This window comes from Onthophagus taurus, chromosome 11 (genome assembly GCF_036711975.1).
Source record: "Onthophagus taurus isolate NC chromosome 11, IU_Otau_3.0, whole genome shotgun sequence".
Classification (NCBI taxonomy): Eukaryota; Metazoa; Arthropoda; class Insecta; order Coleoptera; family Scarabaeidae; genus Onthophagus; species Onthophagus taurus.
In genome coordinates, this window is record NC_091976.1 from 33,080,369 (window position 1) to 33,096,947 (window position 16,579).

Below are 16,579 nucleotides of genomic sequence, written 5' to 3' on the forward strand. Positions count from 1 at the left end.
ACACAACGACGCCTTATAATCTTTGAATCTTGAGAATGTCTTTTTTATTACATTATATTTTTTCCATTATTGAAGAATCTGCTTAAAAATCTTTTAAAACAATAAATTTTAAATAAGATGACATTTTATCTGTCATAATTCGATGTGTCATGTTAAGGGGTTGGTACTATGTAACTAACTTCAGATAAATACGCAAGAAATGTCAAGATTGTCAAAAAACGCTTTATTTTAAGAATTAAAATCAATATAAATCATTTAGATAGTTTAATAATAATAATATATAGGAATAAAAGTGAAGTTTTAGGAACTGTGATGATATTAAAAGGGGAATAGGAGAAAATAGGAAATTATTTGATGTTGTGTATAACATAGAAGATGTCAGCCCCGATGAATCCAATAATGTTTCATCCCGACAAGTTATTAATTTGTTATTCAGTGCTAGATTGTTGTACATTTTTATTAAAGTAAGTGTAGTACACTAAACCTAGAATTCGCTAACACTTACTAAAAGTAACACTAGACCTAGAACTACGGCTAAACTCGAATGTTTCTAGTTCTAGGGTTCGTTCTAGTTTTATTTGTATAAAAGTATACGATAGAATTTATAAGAAATTTTCCGCTCTATGCAGTGGCATATACTTTAGTGGATCGCATGGTAGATGCAATAAGCACTTGCGACACACAACGACGCCTTATAATCTTTGAATCTTGCGAATGTCTTTTTTATTACATTATATTTTTTCCAGTATTGAAGAATCTGCTTAAAAATCTTTTAAAACAATAAATTTTAAATAAGATGACATTTTATCTGTCATAATTCGATGTGTCATGTTAAGGGGTTGGTACTATGTAACTAACTTCAGATATATACACAAGAAGAAATGTCAAGATTGTCAAAAAAAGTTTTATTTTAAGAATTAAAATCAATATAAATCATTTATATAGTTTAATAATAATAATATATAGGAATAAAAGTGAAGTTTTAGGAACTGTGATGATATTAAAAGGGGAAAAGGAGAAAATAGGAAATTATTTGATGTTGTGTATAACATAGAAGATGTCAGCCCGGATGAATCCAATAATGTTTCACCTCGACAAGTTATTAATTTGTTATTCAGTGCTAGATTGTTGTACATTTTTATTAAAGTAAGTGTAGTACACTAAACCTAGAACTAGAAACATTCGCTAACACTTACTAAAAGTAACACTAGACCTAGAACTACGGCTAAACTCGAATGTTTCTAGTTCTAGGGTTAGTTCTAGTTTTATTTGTATAAAAGTATACTATAGAATTTATAAGAAATTTTCCGCTCTATGCAGTGGCATATACTTTAGTGGATCGCATGGTAGATGCAATAAGCACTTGCGACACACAACGACGCCTTATAATCTTTGAATCTTGGGAATGTCTTTTTTATTACATTATATTTTTTCCATTATTGAACAAACTGCTTAAAAATCTTTTAAAACAATAAATTTTAAATAAGATGACATTTTATCTGTCATAATTCGATGTGTCATGTTAAGGGGTTGGTACTATGTAACTAACTTCAGATATATACACAAGAAGAAATGTCAAGATTGTCAAAAAGTTTTATTTTAAGACTTAAAATCAATATAAATCATTTATATAGTTTAATAATAATAATATATAGGAATAAAAGTGAAGTTTTAGGACCTGTGATAATATTAAAAGGGGAAAAGGAGAAAATAGGAAATTATTTGATGTTGTGTACAACATAGATGTCAGCCCGGATGAATCCAATAATGTTTCACCCCGACAAGTTATTAATTGGTTATCCAGTGCTAGATTGTTGTACATTTTTATTAAAGTAAGTGTAGTACACTAAACCTAGAACTAGAAACATTCGCTAACACTTACTAAAAGTAACACTAGACCTAGAACTACGGCTAAACTCGAATGTTTCTAGTTCTAGGGTTAGTTCTAGTTTTATTTCTATAAAAGTATCTGATAGAATTTATAAGAAATTTTCCGCTCTATGCAGTGGCATATAACTTTAGTAGATTGCATGGTTACACAAGCTTTTCAAACAATAGTTATTGCAAATTCTGTTCTTAACAATATTGTTCTCTTACACTTTGCTCTCAGATGCATCAATATTGAGAAAAATATGAAAATTCGATGATATTGTTGCTTTTCCTGGTTATTAATGGTAACACTCGGGAAACTGGGCATTTTATAAAAAAACTTTTAGAATAAAAATTGTAGCTTATTTCATTCTTAATAATATTTCACGTTTACTCTCAGATGCGTAAATAATTAATAATCAAAGTTTTGAAAATTGATAGTTGGTTGGCAAAGCTGCGTTGAATAACTTCCTTTAACATCACTATTATTTTGCTATCAAATATGTTCTTTCCGCTGATTATCTAGGGTATTAATTAATCTATAAGTTACAATTTCCAGTATGAGATGAGTTGTGTGGTCAAAACCAACAAAATTCTATATATCCTAACATCCTCATGTTATTTATAACCTTACTTCTCTCTCCTCATCAATCAGAAACATCATTATCAATGCAATAACCATCACCACCCTTGTATTTCACTCTCATTTTTGATAAATTACGTTAATCCTCTTCAGATGTGCCTTTAATAAACCGCTATCAACCCTGTCTTCAATTTAAAATCACCCCCTCAGTCAATTTAATTTAAACTTTAACTTGGCATAAGATTTAAATCGAGGATCGTTCTCCATCCCTGTATAGTTAAGGTCGTAACAAAAAGGGGGAAGGCGCGGACAGAAAACCAATATGTTAAAATGCGAACGTAGAGAAAGAGAGAAACACCACGACGACGAGTAAATTGGGCGAGACGACTTGATTTTACAGTCGTTTGTTTTATGTCGTAGAGGGTAGCTTTGATTACGGCGATCCCTTTCGCTCCGATAGTTGTCTCTTAATATATTGCTCGGCGACGGCCAATTTAGATTTTCGGTTTGGTTCTTGGAATGAATTTCGTTCGTTTGGAGGAAAAGGATAAAAGTTTTCGTGTTTTTTATGTCCACTAGCAAATTGAAAACGGACGAAAGCACGGGAAATGAGGAAATGAGGTAATCGTACTTTGGATAAACAACTTAACCATGGAAACAAATGAAATTGAGTTATAAGTTATAACTTTCAAGGATTATTAGATAATTACTTGTGTAGTATTTCACGCAATATCTCATATAACTAATAAAGATGTCCAAACCGCAAATTACATTCCAGGAATTATTAAGTTTGCAATCTTTTGATTTGTTGAAAAGTCTTGTTTTAGACGCAATCACATATTACAAGGTGATTCTGGGTGTGTTCTCTTCTCTTTTCACGGTTGATCCGGCGAAAACCCCAAACGCAATTAACCCACAATAATAGAATGAACCCAAAAAAGGAAATCCCACACGTTTATCTCTATCCATTTTCTTTTTCTTTATTTTTTTTTTGCCAACAAACTAAAAGAGTCGATGATTTTTATTGTTGTATAATTCTTATCGGTACGTGTTCTTCCGTGTGTAGTAAACATTACTCTTGGCGTTACGCGAAGGGTGAAATCGTATTAAGCTCAGGTAACCGTCGAAGGCCGATCGATTCGTCGACGTATTGTATTGTTATAAAAGCGTAAGCGGTAGGCGAGACGAATCGTTTTCTGGCCGTGACTGGACACCAGTGTTACCGGGGAAGATGAAGACAACATCAACGATAATCAAGTACAGCTTCCGATTTTAAACGTCGCACCGTGAAGTGGCAAAATTCGTGTTCAACAAAAATATTCTTCACCCCGTTTTACAATAAATATGGTGGTAAAGTTATCTCAGTTTCAGGATGGTTGATTCCGACCGGCTAGTGCATACACAATATGTTATATGTATGATGAATGGGATACCCCAAGAGATTTTCGCATCGTCATGTCCAGTCCATTGGCTCCCTTATCTCTTTGACTCGTTTGGACGTCATAATACCCGACGGCTTCGCCCGGTTATTAACACCAACCCAACCGCTACGTTCGCCACCTCTTATCGCACCAAAAAGCCCAACCAAGCGGATTAATACACAACTGAAAGGAAGTTTAGTTGTATTTTTTCCTTCCTTCCGATATTTAAAAGAAGATTCAAATAAAATTGTTAAGAAAAAGAAACGTTTAACGGATTAGTAAAGTATAGAACCGGGGAAGTTCGGAAATTCCAACGGGGATACCTTGACAGGTCTTTAGAGGGTGGCGAAATAAATAGGAACGAATAGAAGCGAGATTAGAAAACTTTCTAATCCTATTTGTTGGAAACTAACACAACATTCAACGCGGACAGTTTAGTTTTTATTTGGAATAAAAAAAATAAAAAGTTTTTGTTTTGTATTCAAATAAAGCAATATAAAATTGGTTGTTCGCGTACTAAAACGTAATTGACCAATTTAGTTCGGAATCAGTTTAGGAAGTGCGTGCGATGAGCTTTTTGCCCCTCACCGATACATTCTAAAAACAATGTGAAAGGGCAGATGTACCGTTTAATAGGCGATAATGCGACCCCGTGGTGCGTGGGGCACGGTCCCGAGCAGCTGATTAGGCGTGATTCACACCACCTGCACATCCAAATTAAACGCGGGGTTCCCTTAATCACAATCATCGGTTATCGATTTTTATGCTAATTTATATTAATTTTATTTTACTATAATCAACTACAACATGCTATATTAATCGTATTGTTTAACTTAATTAATTAACGTCGTACAAAGTTATGGTACTTTATTTTGTTATTTAATAAATCAACTCCTATAATTTGTATTGCCATAAAAGTAGAGCTAACACTAGCAATAAAACTAATACTAGAGCTAGAACTAGAAGCATTCGCGTTTAGCCGTGCGTCGCAACTTGTAATCTATATGGTCTTGGAGGTTTGTTCGTATCATATAAAAAAGTTATGACGCTGTAAATATTGACATATGGTAATTATACGCAGATTTTGAAGTTCCTTAGGGCGAAAATTCTAATGCAACCATGAGATTTACTAAAATTATGTATCATTGCATAGAGTGGAAAATTTCCTATGGATTATATATGGTCTCGGAGTTTTGTTCGTATCATATAAGAAAGTTATGACGTTGTAAACATTTACTTACGGAAATTACACGCGGATTTTGCAGTTAATGGAGACAAAATTCTTGTGCAACCATGGTATTTACTAAAATTATGTACCATTGCATAGAGTGGAAAATTTCCTACATATTCTATATGGTCTCCGAATTTTGTTCGTATCATATAAGAAAGTTATGATGCCATAAACATTGACATATTGTAATTATACGCAGATTTTGCAGTTTTTGGGGAGAAAATTCTTGTGCAAACATGCCACTTACTAAATTTATATACGACTACATAGAGTGGAAAATTTTCTATGGATTGTATATAGTCTCTGAGTTTTGATCGTATCATATAAGAAAATTATGACGCCGTAAACATTTACATACGGTAATTACAGGCGTATTTTGCAGTTTTTGGGAGGAAGATGCTTCTGCAACTTTACGATCCACTAAAGTTATATCCCACCGCATAGAGCGGAAAATTTCCTACATATTGTATATTGTCTCGGAGTTTTGTTCGTATCATATAAGAAAGTTATGACACCGTAAACATTGACATATGGTAATTATACGCAGATTTTGCAATTTCTTAGGGAGAAAATTTTTATGCAACCATGAGATTTACTAAAATTATGTACCATTGCATAGAGTGGAAAATTTCCTACATATTCTATATGGTCTGCGAATTTTGTTCGTATCATATAAGAAAGTTATGACGCCGTAAACATTGACATATGGTAAATATACGCAGATTTTGCAGTTTTTGGAGAGAAAATTCTTGTGCAAACATGCCACTTACTAAAGTTATATACGACTACATAGATTGGAAAATTTCCTATGGATTGTATATGGTCTCAGAGTTTTGATCGTATCATAAAAGAAAATTATGGCGCCGTAAACATTTACATACGGTAATTAAAAGCGCATTTAGCAGTTTTTGGGAGGAAAATGCTTATGCAACTTTACGATATACTAAAGTTATATACCACCGCATAGAGCGGAAAATTTCCTACATATTGTATATTGTCTCGGAGTTTTGTTCGTATCATATAAGAAAGTTATGACACCGTAAACATTGACATATGGTAATTATACGCAGATTTTGCAGTTTCTTAGGGAGAAAATTCTTATGCAACCACGAGATTTACTAAAATTATGTACCATTGTATAGAGTGGAAAATTTGCTACATATTCTATATGGTCTCCGAATTTTGTTCGTATCATATAAAAAAGTTATGACACCGTAAACATTGATATATGGTAATTATACACAGATTTTGCAGTTTCTTAGGGAGAAAATTCTTATGCAACCACGAGACTTACTAAAATTATGTACCATTGCATAGAGTGGAAAATTTCCTACATATTCTATATGGTCTCCGAATTTTGTTCGTATCATATAAGAAAGTTATGACGCCGTAAACATTGACATATGGTAATTATACGCAGATTTTGCAGTTTTTGGGGAGAAAATTCTTGTGCAAACATGCCACTTACTAAAGTTATATACGACTACATAGAGTGGAAAATTTCCTATGGATTGTATATGGTCTCGGAGTTTTGATCGTATCATATAAGAAAATTTTGACGCCCTAAACATTTACATACGGTAATTACAAGCGCATTTTGCAGTTTTTGGGGAAAAATGATTATGCAACTTTACGATCTATTAAAGTTATATACCACCGAATAGAGTGGAAAATTTCCTACATATTCTATATGGTCTCCGAATTTTGTTCGTATCATATAAAAAAGTTATGACACCGTAAACATTGATATATGCTAATTATCCGCGGATTTTGCAGTTTTTTAAAGAAAAAATTCTTGTGCAAACATGCCATTTATTAAAGTTATATACGACTACATAGAGTGGTAAAATTTCCTATGGATTGTATATGGTCTCAGAGTTTTTGTCGTATCATAAAAGAAAATTATGACGGCGTAAACATTTACATACGGTAATTACAAGCGCATTTTGCAGTTTTTGGGAGAAAAATGCTAATGCAACTTTACGATCTACTAAAGTTATATACCACCGCATAGAGCGGAAAATTTCCTACATATTGTATATTGTCTCGGAGTTTTGTTCGTATCATATAAGAAAGTTATGACACCGTAAACATTGACATATGGTAATTATACGCAGATTTTGCAGTTTTTTAGGGAGAAAATTCTTATGCAACCACGAGATTTACTAAAATTATGTACCATTGTATAGAGTGGAAAATTTGCTACTATTCTATATGGTCTCCGTATTTTGTTCGTATCATATAAGAAAGTTATGACGCCATAAACATTGACATATTGTAATTATACGCAGATTTTGCAGTTTTTGGAGAGAAAATTCTTGTGCAAACATGCCACTTACTAAAGTTATATACGACTACATAGAGTGGAAAATTTCCTATGGATTGTATATGGTCTCGGAGTTTTGATCGTATCATATAAGAAAATTTTGACGCCCTAAACATTTACATACGGTAATTACAAGCGCATTTTGCAGTTTTTGGGGAAAAATGATTATGCAACTTTACGATCTATTAAAGTTATATACCACCGAATAGAGTGGAAAATTTGCTACATATTCTATATGGTCTCCGAATTTTGTTCGTATCATATAAAAAAGTTATGACACCGTAAACATTGATATATGGTAATTATACACAGATTTTGCAGTTTCTTAGGGAGAAAATTCTTATGCAACCACGAGACTTACTAAAATTATGTACCATTGTATAGAGTGGAAAATTTGCTACATATTCTATATCGTCTCCGAATTTTGTTCGTATCATATAAGAAAGTTATGACGCCATAAACATTGACATATTGTAATTATACGCAGATTTTACAGTTTTTGGGGAGAAAATTCTTGTGCAAACATGCCACTTACTAAAGTTATATACGACTACATAGAGTGGAAAATTTCCTATGGATTGTATATGGTCTCGGAGTATTGATCGTATCATATAAGAAAATTTTGACGCCCTAAACATTTACATACGGTAATTTCAAGCGCATTTTGCAGTTTTTGGGGAAAAATGCTTACGCAACTTTACGATCTATTAAAGTTATATACCACTACATAGAGTAGAAAATTTCCTATAGATTCTATATGGTCTTGAGGTTTTGTTCGTATCATATAGGAAAGTTATGACGCGTCAAACGAATTTTGCAGCTTTTTGGGGGGAAATTCTTGGGCAATCATGCGATTTACTAAAGTTGTATACCATTGCATAGAGCAGGAAATTTTCTATACATTTTATATGGTCTAAGAGTTTTGATTGTATCATATAAGAAAGTTATGACGCCGTCCAATCCACCAATTCTATATGTAAGGTTGTAGATATTGATCGAACAAAACCCGGATTTAGATAGTTCAAAGTGTGTCCTTTTCAAATTGATAAAGCTTTTTTTTAATTCGAATCCATAACGGCTACACGCAGGCTTGAAGTTCCTTCTTTAATTTTTTTCTGCCGTTGATATCATAATATTGACACCGGATATAGATGAAGAAAAGATAAGGATTTCTAGTGATGTATTTAATATTAAGCTATCACTAAAGATAACGAAGTTAACAGCTTTTAAAGTAGTTTGTTGCTATTATAATCAACGGAAATTGTGATCCAAAGATCTTATTGGTCCATCTTATTGTGACATAACTATGTATTCATCATTATGGATAGATGTTTTAGTTTTAAAATTTTTGTTTTATGATTGAAACTAATTTATTGTATTGGAGAGTGATAATCCGGTACTGGAAAGTCAGTTGGTTCCGGTGCGGCAGACCACAGAATCTATCGGCGTCGACGTCGACGTCGGCAGTGATGGAGGTGGTGGCGGTGGCGTCGCGCTGGGGCCCTGATGGCAGTGCGGCGACCGCAGACCGACGGCGGGCGCCGCGTCATCCGCGTTCCCGTAATGATTTCATTAAAACCGAGCGCTGCTCGTACGGCAACCGTGAAATTACTGCTGTTAAATTGATTACCGCAATTTGGTTATATTGGCCGGCGTAAACCCGAAGCCATTGTCGCGCCTTTACGCAACTCGCGCGACCACAATATAGATATCAAGGGCCCGGCGGATTTAATTACCTCCGGAGAGCGTTTCCCGGCCACAACCGTTACTCCTTCTTCCAGCCAACGCCGTTGCCACGTCCATCTTTTTCTTTAACTTCTACACCACAGGATTCCCAATAAATTATTGATGAAAATAATAAAAATTAAATTTCATTTTAATTCATATCTTTGTTATGTTGAAAGAAACTCCCAATAAGAATAAAAAGAAAATCGGTTCACACACTATTTTAAATGCCGATGTTCAGGCAGTTAGCGACGTCCATATGAAGAAGAAGTGAAAGAAAAATGATGATTACACCCCTGGGTAATAAATCGCGGCGATAATTAAGTAGCATAAAACAAGATGTTTTCAAACTCACCTCCTTTTATCGAGTGTGTAAAGAGGTGGCGCGGTGATTTAGACTCGGGCAATCAATCTTTGGTCCGTCGGTTGAATGGAACTTGACTGAAGACGAGAAAACAGGCCCGAACTAAAGACCCACAAAAAAAAACGTTTCATAATGAGATCTTATTAAAGAAATTATTATAATTATTATTTTAGTTAGAAATGAAGTGTTAAAAATAAATATATATTATATAAAATTTATATTAAATGTAATTTGGTAATATTTAGGATCAATCTGAACAAAGACGTCCGAGCCGACGATGAAACCATAAAGGGCAGATTGGATATTAAAAAAAAAATAACAATAAAACCGGGGATAGCGCACTCCTCGCCGAGGAATGGGGCTAGCACCTGGTCAGCAATTAGTGACAGCGAACCACACACCGAGCCATTGTGGTCCCATCTTCCTTCGTACCACCTTCAATACGTGCTTCTATAGCCAACAGAAGGCTGATGATGTTCACTTTCAACTTATAGTCGAAATCATTAAGATACAGAGACGGTTTCAGTTAAATAAGAAAAATGTATAACAATCTAACGTTGAATAATAACTAATACTAGAACTAGAAACATTTGTTTCTAGTTCTAGATGGTAGCTGGTAGTTCAATAAAAATATATAACAACCTAACATTGAATCACAATTAAAGCTAGAACTAATACTAGACCTAGAACTAGAAACATTCGGGTTTAGCCGCACGTCTCTTAAGACGGCTAAACCCGAATGTTTCTAGTTCTAGGACTAGTGTTAGTTCTAGTTTTAGTGCTACAATAAGTTTTAGTTATTATTCAGCGTTAGGTTGTTGTATAATTGTTTCTAGTTCTAGTAAAAGTTTTTAGTATAATTTTTTAGCTGTCACATTGACGTTTTAACTTACATAATTCACATCTCGATCTTAAAATCACATTTAAATAATTTAAATTTGACTTCTAATTGTTTATTTTCATTACTTTTCACTAAATTTAGTAAGTACTTTTGAATAAATTTGTATTTTCTTAAAATTATATTTAAATATGTATTAATTCGTTACTTAACCTCAATTATTTACTTAGTTACCGAATATGTCACTAAAAATTCGATAATGTCATTAATGTTATAGGGACCCTAGCTAATACCAACAGAAATTCTAAAAGTTTGACCTTGATATTTAATTGCACATTAAAAGTTTTAGAATTAATATAACCTTACTTAATGCATAAATAATTATTTTAATTGGAATTGTAGCAAACCCAAAAATGGGAGGTACAGCACTTGAACGAAAATCTGACTTTTTGGAGTTACAAAAACGGAATTGAACCGATTGGAGATCATTACACGGGAGATGCAGCACCAAATGGATCTTATGAAATTGTTGGATCGATAAATACTTTTTTATTTAATTAAATAAGAATATTAAAAGAAATTAATAAAAAAATTGACATTAAAATGACATTTCGCGTGCAATATTGGTTGTCTAACCAAAAAAAAACCAAATGGCTCTTAAGACGGTATACAGCGTGTCCCGTATCTTCCGCATCAGAGCATTATACGGTTGTAGAATACATTATTCTGAAGCGATCTTTCTAATAAATTTTTTTCGAAATGTTTATAATAACCGCACGGGAACTGTTTAACGACGACCAATAACGGACGACTTTGATTCACCGAAAAAGTTTATTTCTCTTCCCGTGACGAATCTATTGGTGAGTACGCGTGGGAAACAAGTTATCATCGGCGTAGCGGACCGGCCGAGGGTGGCACCGATTACCTGAGTCTGATTTGCGATCTGCTGATTGGACGGAAAACAGTTCCTTTAAACAGTTCCCGTGCGGTTATTATAAACATTTCGAAAAAATTTTATTAGAAAGATCGCTTCAGAATAATGTATTCTACAACCGTATAATGCTCTGATGCGGAAGATACGGGACACGCTGTATAGACAAGTCGGTGAATACCCGGAGTTTAATAAGGTTTTATTGTACTCCAGAAAATATAATATATATACAAATAGAAGAATTGGGTTAAAAGTACCATCTGGAATTTTTTCAAAACAGTATCCGCCCACATGATTCATTGACGAAAACGTTGATTCATAAATAGAGTAGCACGCCCTCAAGTGGCTTAAAATTTGTTTGGTTCAAAAAGATGCTACAACAAAGACCTATTTGTACAAATTTTCGCTACACACGTCAAGGTGGCTCCTTTGTGGTTTTTATGACCATTACAAACCAACCATTCATACCTTTATCCGCATGGCAAATCACTATGACCACCCACGAGATGAATGAACGAAGTTAAATCGAGTAAAATCGTTTCAATGAACGAAAAAGCTTAATAAATTATAAACCATTATTATCATCAGTACGATTAAATACAATTACTTAGGAAGGAGAAATATAGGGAAGTAAATATGTTTCAATCCAAACTGGACGAGTGATTTCGGATAAAAAAGAAAAAAGAATTGGGGTTGATTTAGTGTACTCGGACATGTCCAGAGTTCACCCCAATTTCTAATAACATAAAAAAACGTTGAATCTCTCCCGCTGGTAGCCCATTTCATGGTCGGCCCCTTCGCGTCTGCATCGGATGGTTAAAGACCGGACGGGAATTAAGGCGGATTAGCCGCCGAAGGGGACACAAAAAAAACACAATGACGAGAAAAAAGATCTTGAGGAAGCGGAAAAATAAATAAGGATTGCTTCTATTTATCTGACCAGATTTCTATACAAAATAAATCTTTATATTCAAGAATTGGACATTCAACGAAATCGATTTAAACAAGAAGTTGGAACAAAAAAAAAATTAATGGTTAGAAAAAGAGGAAAATCCATTATAAGCAAATTATTTGAGTTTGGTCGAAAATGAAATGAAGGGGGATGGATCGCGTGCGTGCGTATAAACGAGTGAAATGGAAGCGGAGGGGTTGTTGGTTGCCGTGTACGCATCATAACCGCGAGAGTGTTAAATCTTGTTCCGACGGGCGACCGGAAACCGGAAGTTCGGGCCGACGTCCGAATAAAGAGCCGCGCAGTCGCTGATAATGCTCCCGATCATCTTTCAGCTCTAATTGCCACCCCCGGTTCGCCACGAAAAAAAGGGCTGACTTATTGTTTTTATGGGGGTTGTTTCCGCCCCATTCATGATTTATCGGCGTCGCATCCTCAAATATTTTTGAAAGGGGTTTGTTTTGATAGAGTTAGATATTTCATAATAATATACAAACACAAAATTTTACCTTAATATATTGTAATAATATTGGGTTCCACTCATAATTTTATTAATTAATTAATAAACAATAGTTTTGTTATAAGAAATAATTACAATAAAGAGGAAATAATGACATTCCGTAGAAAAATCCTTGTAAATCGAGAGCCTAGAGAGTTTATTAGTACTTCTTCAAATCGTTCAAATTAAAATATAAAGAACAACTCACGTATTGATATCAAAGTTGATACACCGAGGATAGTTAAAGCTGATTGTTGAAAAATTTCATAAAAGTTTGTTATAGTTCTCATTGATTTCGTTATTTGTAAAAATGTTTTAATCAATGATAAATCCGTCCGTATTTCCGCCGTAGATTAAGAAATATTCTTGTATTTAGTTAAAAAGAGAAAAGAGGCCACAAAAAAAACGAAACATAACCTCCAAATCCAAAGTATTCAATTTATGGGTGATTACAGCCAAAAAACTTCTTGAAATACCTAAAAACATAAAGCTTATAATGAATTACATCAGATTCAAGTGATTTTGATCAGTTTAAAACCGAAATGTTGGAAATTAAAAATGTGAAGATTTTGAAAGAAACGGAATATAAATTTTGGAGTTAAAGAAGAATTAATGTGAAAAATTGTGTCAAAGGGGAATGAAATAATTCAGAGTATTCAGACATTGAAGGATTTCAATAAATATAGTTTATTTAAAAAGTAATTTTTGAAAATTTGGAAGAAAAACCAAATGTCAATAAGAGATGGCGCTCACAAATACAAATTGTTTACACTTTTTCTTGTGGTATCAAAGAGGGTGATGGACAAAAAAGAGAAGTTTTTGCCGAAAAAAGGGTGAAAAATGAATAACGAGGACGCTAGGATTCGCTTCCTGATCATCATTGAGTAAACATCTATTTCGAAACGCTCGTGAAATCCTACGAAGATAAATTTCTGAAGAAAAAACATAACCAAAGAAATTCACAATTGAGGGAGAAGAAAAGAAGCTAAAATTAATTAAGAAGAGTACGATAACCAACCTGGGAAAGAAGACATCGGAATAGTTTTTCCGGAAAGCCACCAAGGGGGTACCAGCACATTCCACCAAGGGGAAAAAAGGAGCAGTTCAAACCAAGATTTCAATCAATTCCACCAACATCTGTAAAACCAAAGAAGTTAAGATTTTTTTTTTTTTATTTTCGATATACAATATCTAAATATTTCTAAAATCACCAAGTACTACTTAAAAGTTTTTGAGTTGAGCTTTTATCTCATTATGGTGAACATAATTAATGATGGCCTAATGATTTTAGAAATTCTCAAAAACTAATTTGACATATTTCCAGATGACGAGACTGATTCTATTTCATATTTTTCATAGAACTTTTCTTTCCAAACTTAAGTAAGTTGATGATAAACAGCTGCCAAGGTTAAATTAATGGTGTTTGGTTGTTTTTCAGATTTCTGCGATATCTTGCAAATACCATCCTTGCTTCAGACATTAATTCTTCTTTTAGTACTCGTGTGATATGGTTTTTACCGCAACGCCTTGGCTTCAATTTTACCTTGTTTAGGTAAAATCGTATATTTCCATCATAATCATGGTGCTGCAGTATTTGGTTACAAGGTTTAGTTGGATGTAACAAAATCTCCCCATTACAATGAGTTTAGCAACAGAGTAATTTAGCACAAAAGTAACACAACCAACATCATGGTCCTCTGGTAAAGATTTCTTAACTTACTTACACAACATCTTTCACCCATCTCTTAGTAACTTGAAGTTGATTTTCTTATAAATTTAATTGATACGAAATAGAAAACAACTTTTTGTTTGAATTATAACTAATAAAATCAACAGATAAAAATACCCAGTCAGGTGTATCAACATAATAGCCTCGATATTATCCATAAACTGGTCCGTTTTGTTGGGTTTAGGGGAATCGAACGTTATCGCTTACGATACATTTACCAAATAGAATCAAATTTCAAATCATTACATAAAAGGAAACAAAAAAAACTCGATTTAGCGAGTAACTTTTTGATGGGCTTATCGCGCATTAAAATAAAGCATCCAAACAAGAAACACAATGGATGAGTTTACATTATTTCTCATATGCTCTCACCCCCGAAAATTTCAATAGACCACGGGGTGCAATTAGAACTCGGGGTGACTTTACTAAGTGGATCACATCAGATATTCAATAAGCGCACCCCACAATGGCTGAGTTTCGCCCTCCGAAACCCGTGCGGATGTTATATTAGCCCAGAAAGGCTTTACTTGTCAAACTTTATTACTCGGGGTGACTACAGAAAAGATAACTTTATATAAAAGTTTCGCGAAGAAATCTTTAAAAGTTCTTGATTCATGAATTAATTTCGATTCATGACATCGTTTAAATGGGGCAATAAACGGTACCAATATGGCCATGGGAATCAACCCCATGTAATTCGTATGTAACTAGGGTGGGGCTTTTGTTAATACACCATCGAAATCAAAACGAGTACGAGACATTCAAAATAAATCCCTGGTGTTATATTTGGTAACATCGGTGTCGTATTATACGATATTTACCAGGGAATCACGTCACCACCCTATTCGAAATGTACTATATGTATTACACACATCGCATACAATCAAATTTACCAGAAAATAAGTTTGGATTAATTCCTTTTTGACGTTTTAAAGAACAAAACCCAAAAAAAGTTAATTAAAAAGGCGATAATAAGTCTTTAAAGAGATGCTCTCAATTAACGTCCATTAGTTCTCAGATCTTGGAGTCTGAGTCAACGGCGCTCCTTCATGAGTCCCCCTTCTCCTTTCCTTTAACAAGTTATTTAATAAGGAGGCGATGTAATGAAGAAATACGGAGGCAATCGCCGGTCTCGGGAGGCGGAACGCCCGTTTAGATTGCGCCTCATTATCGCCTGCGGAGGTCGTCTGTTAAAGACGTGAAAGAAGTGGTGGTAAAGAAGGAGGCGTTGATGAGACACGGAGGGGAGATAAAACTACAAAAATTAATTTTGTTTGAAATCAACGTTTTTCATCAACTTTTTTTAATAAATCGCAAAATAATTTTTAATAAACCTCGATATAAAACTCCGTTATATGAAAAATTCTTAATTTGTACTTTAAACTGGCAAAAGACCAGATACTGCTTGCAAAAAACTAGATAGAAGACTAGATTTTACTAATTGAAGACTAGATCGTTCTTATAGAGGCCTAGATATTGCTGGTAGAGAATTAGATAGGTGCAAAAGATCAGATGCTGCTTATAGCAAGCTAAACTCTAACTGAAGACTAGATACTGCTAGCAAAAAACCACTTATTGTTTGTAAAAGACTAAATATTGCTTGTAGTCTTCTGCAAGCTATTAGTGGAAGACGATGTACTTTCTATAGAAGATTAGATACTACTGGCAGAAGACTAAATACTGATGGCAGAGGATTAGATAGTGGTCAGAAGACTAGATAATATTAATTGAAGACTAGACTTTCCGGAAGACGATATACTGCCTATAGAAGATTAATACTGCCTGCAGAAGACTAAATACTGATGGCAGAAGAATTTCAAAAGACTACATACTATTAATTGAAGACTAGACCTTCCGAAAGACGATGTACTGCCCGTAGAAGACTAAATATTGCTAGATGCTTGCAAAAAATTAGATAATGCTTATAGATAACTAAATTCGGCTGATACTGCACGCAGAAAACCACTTGTTGCTTGCAAAAGATTGAATACTACCAATGGAGGCTTAGATCATCCATTTTGACTTACAATTAGTCAAGACTTGATCCAAAACAAAAACTAACATTAGACCTAAGTTTGATTTTATCTACATATACTTAAATATACTGATGT

General features: G+C 33.9%; 2 long non-coding RNA genes across 2 annotated transcripts in view; both read right to left on the reverse strand.

Moving 5' to 3' along the window:
* The window catches only part of LOC111424993 (uncharacterized), a 46,368-nt gene that overhangs the window by 10,750 nt on the left and 19,039 nt on the right, over window positions 1-16,579 (reverse strand). The window lies entirely within an intron of this gene.
* LOC111424994 (uncharacterized) lies at window positions 12,770-14,378 on the reverse strand. Its single transcript, XR_002707674.2, has 2 exons — window positions 13,758-14,378; window positions 12,770-13,215 (listed from the first exon to the last, which is right to left on the reverse strand). It is a non-coding gene; the product is annotated as an uncharacterized lncRNA (long non-coding RNA).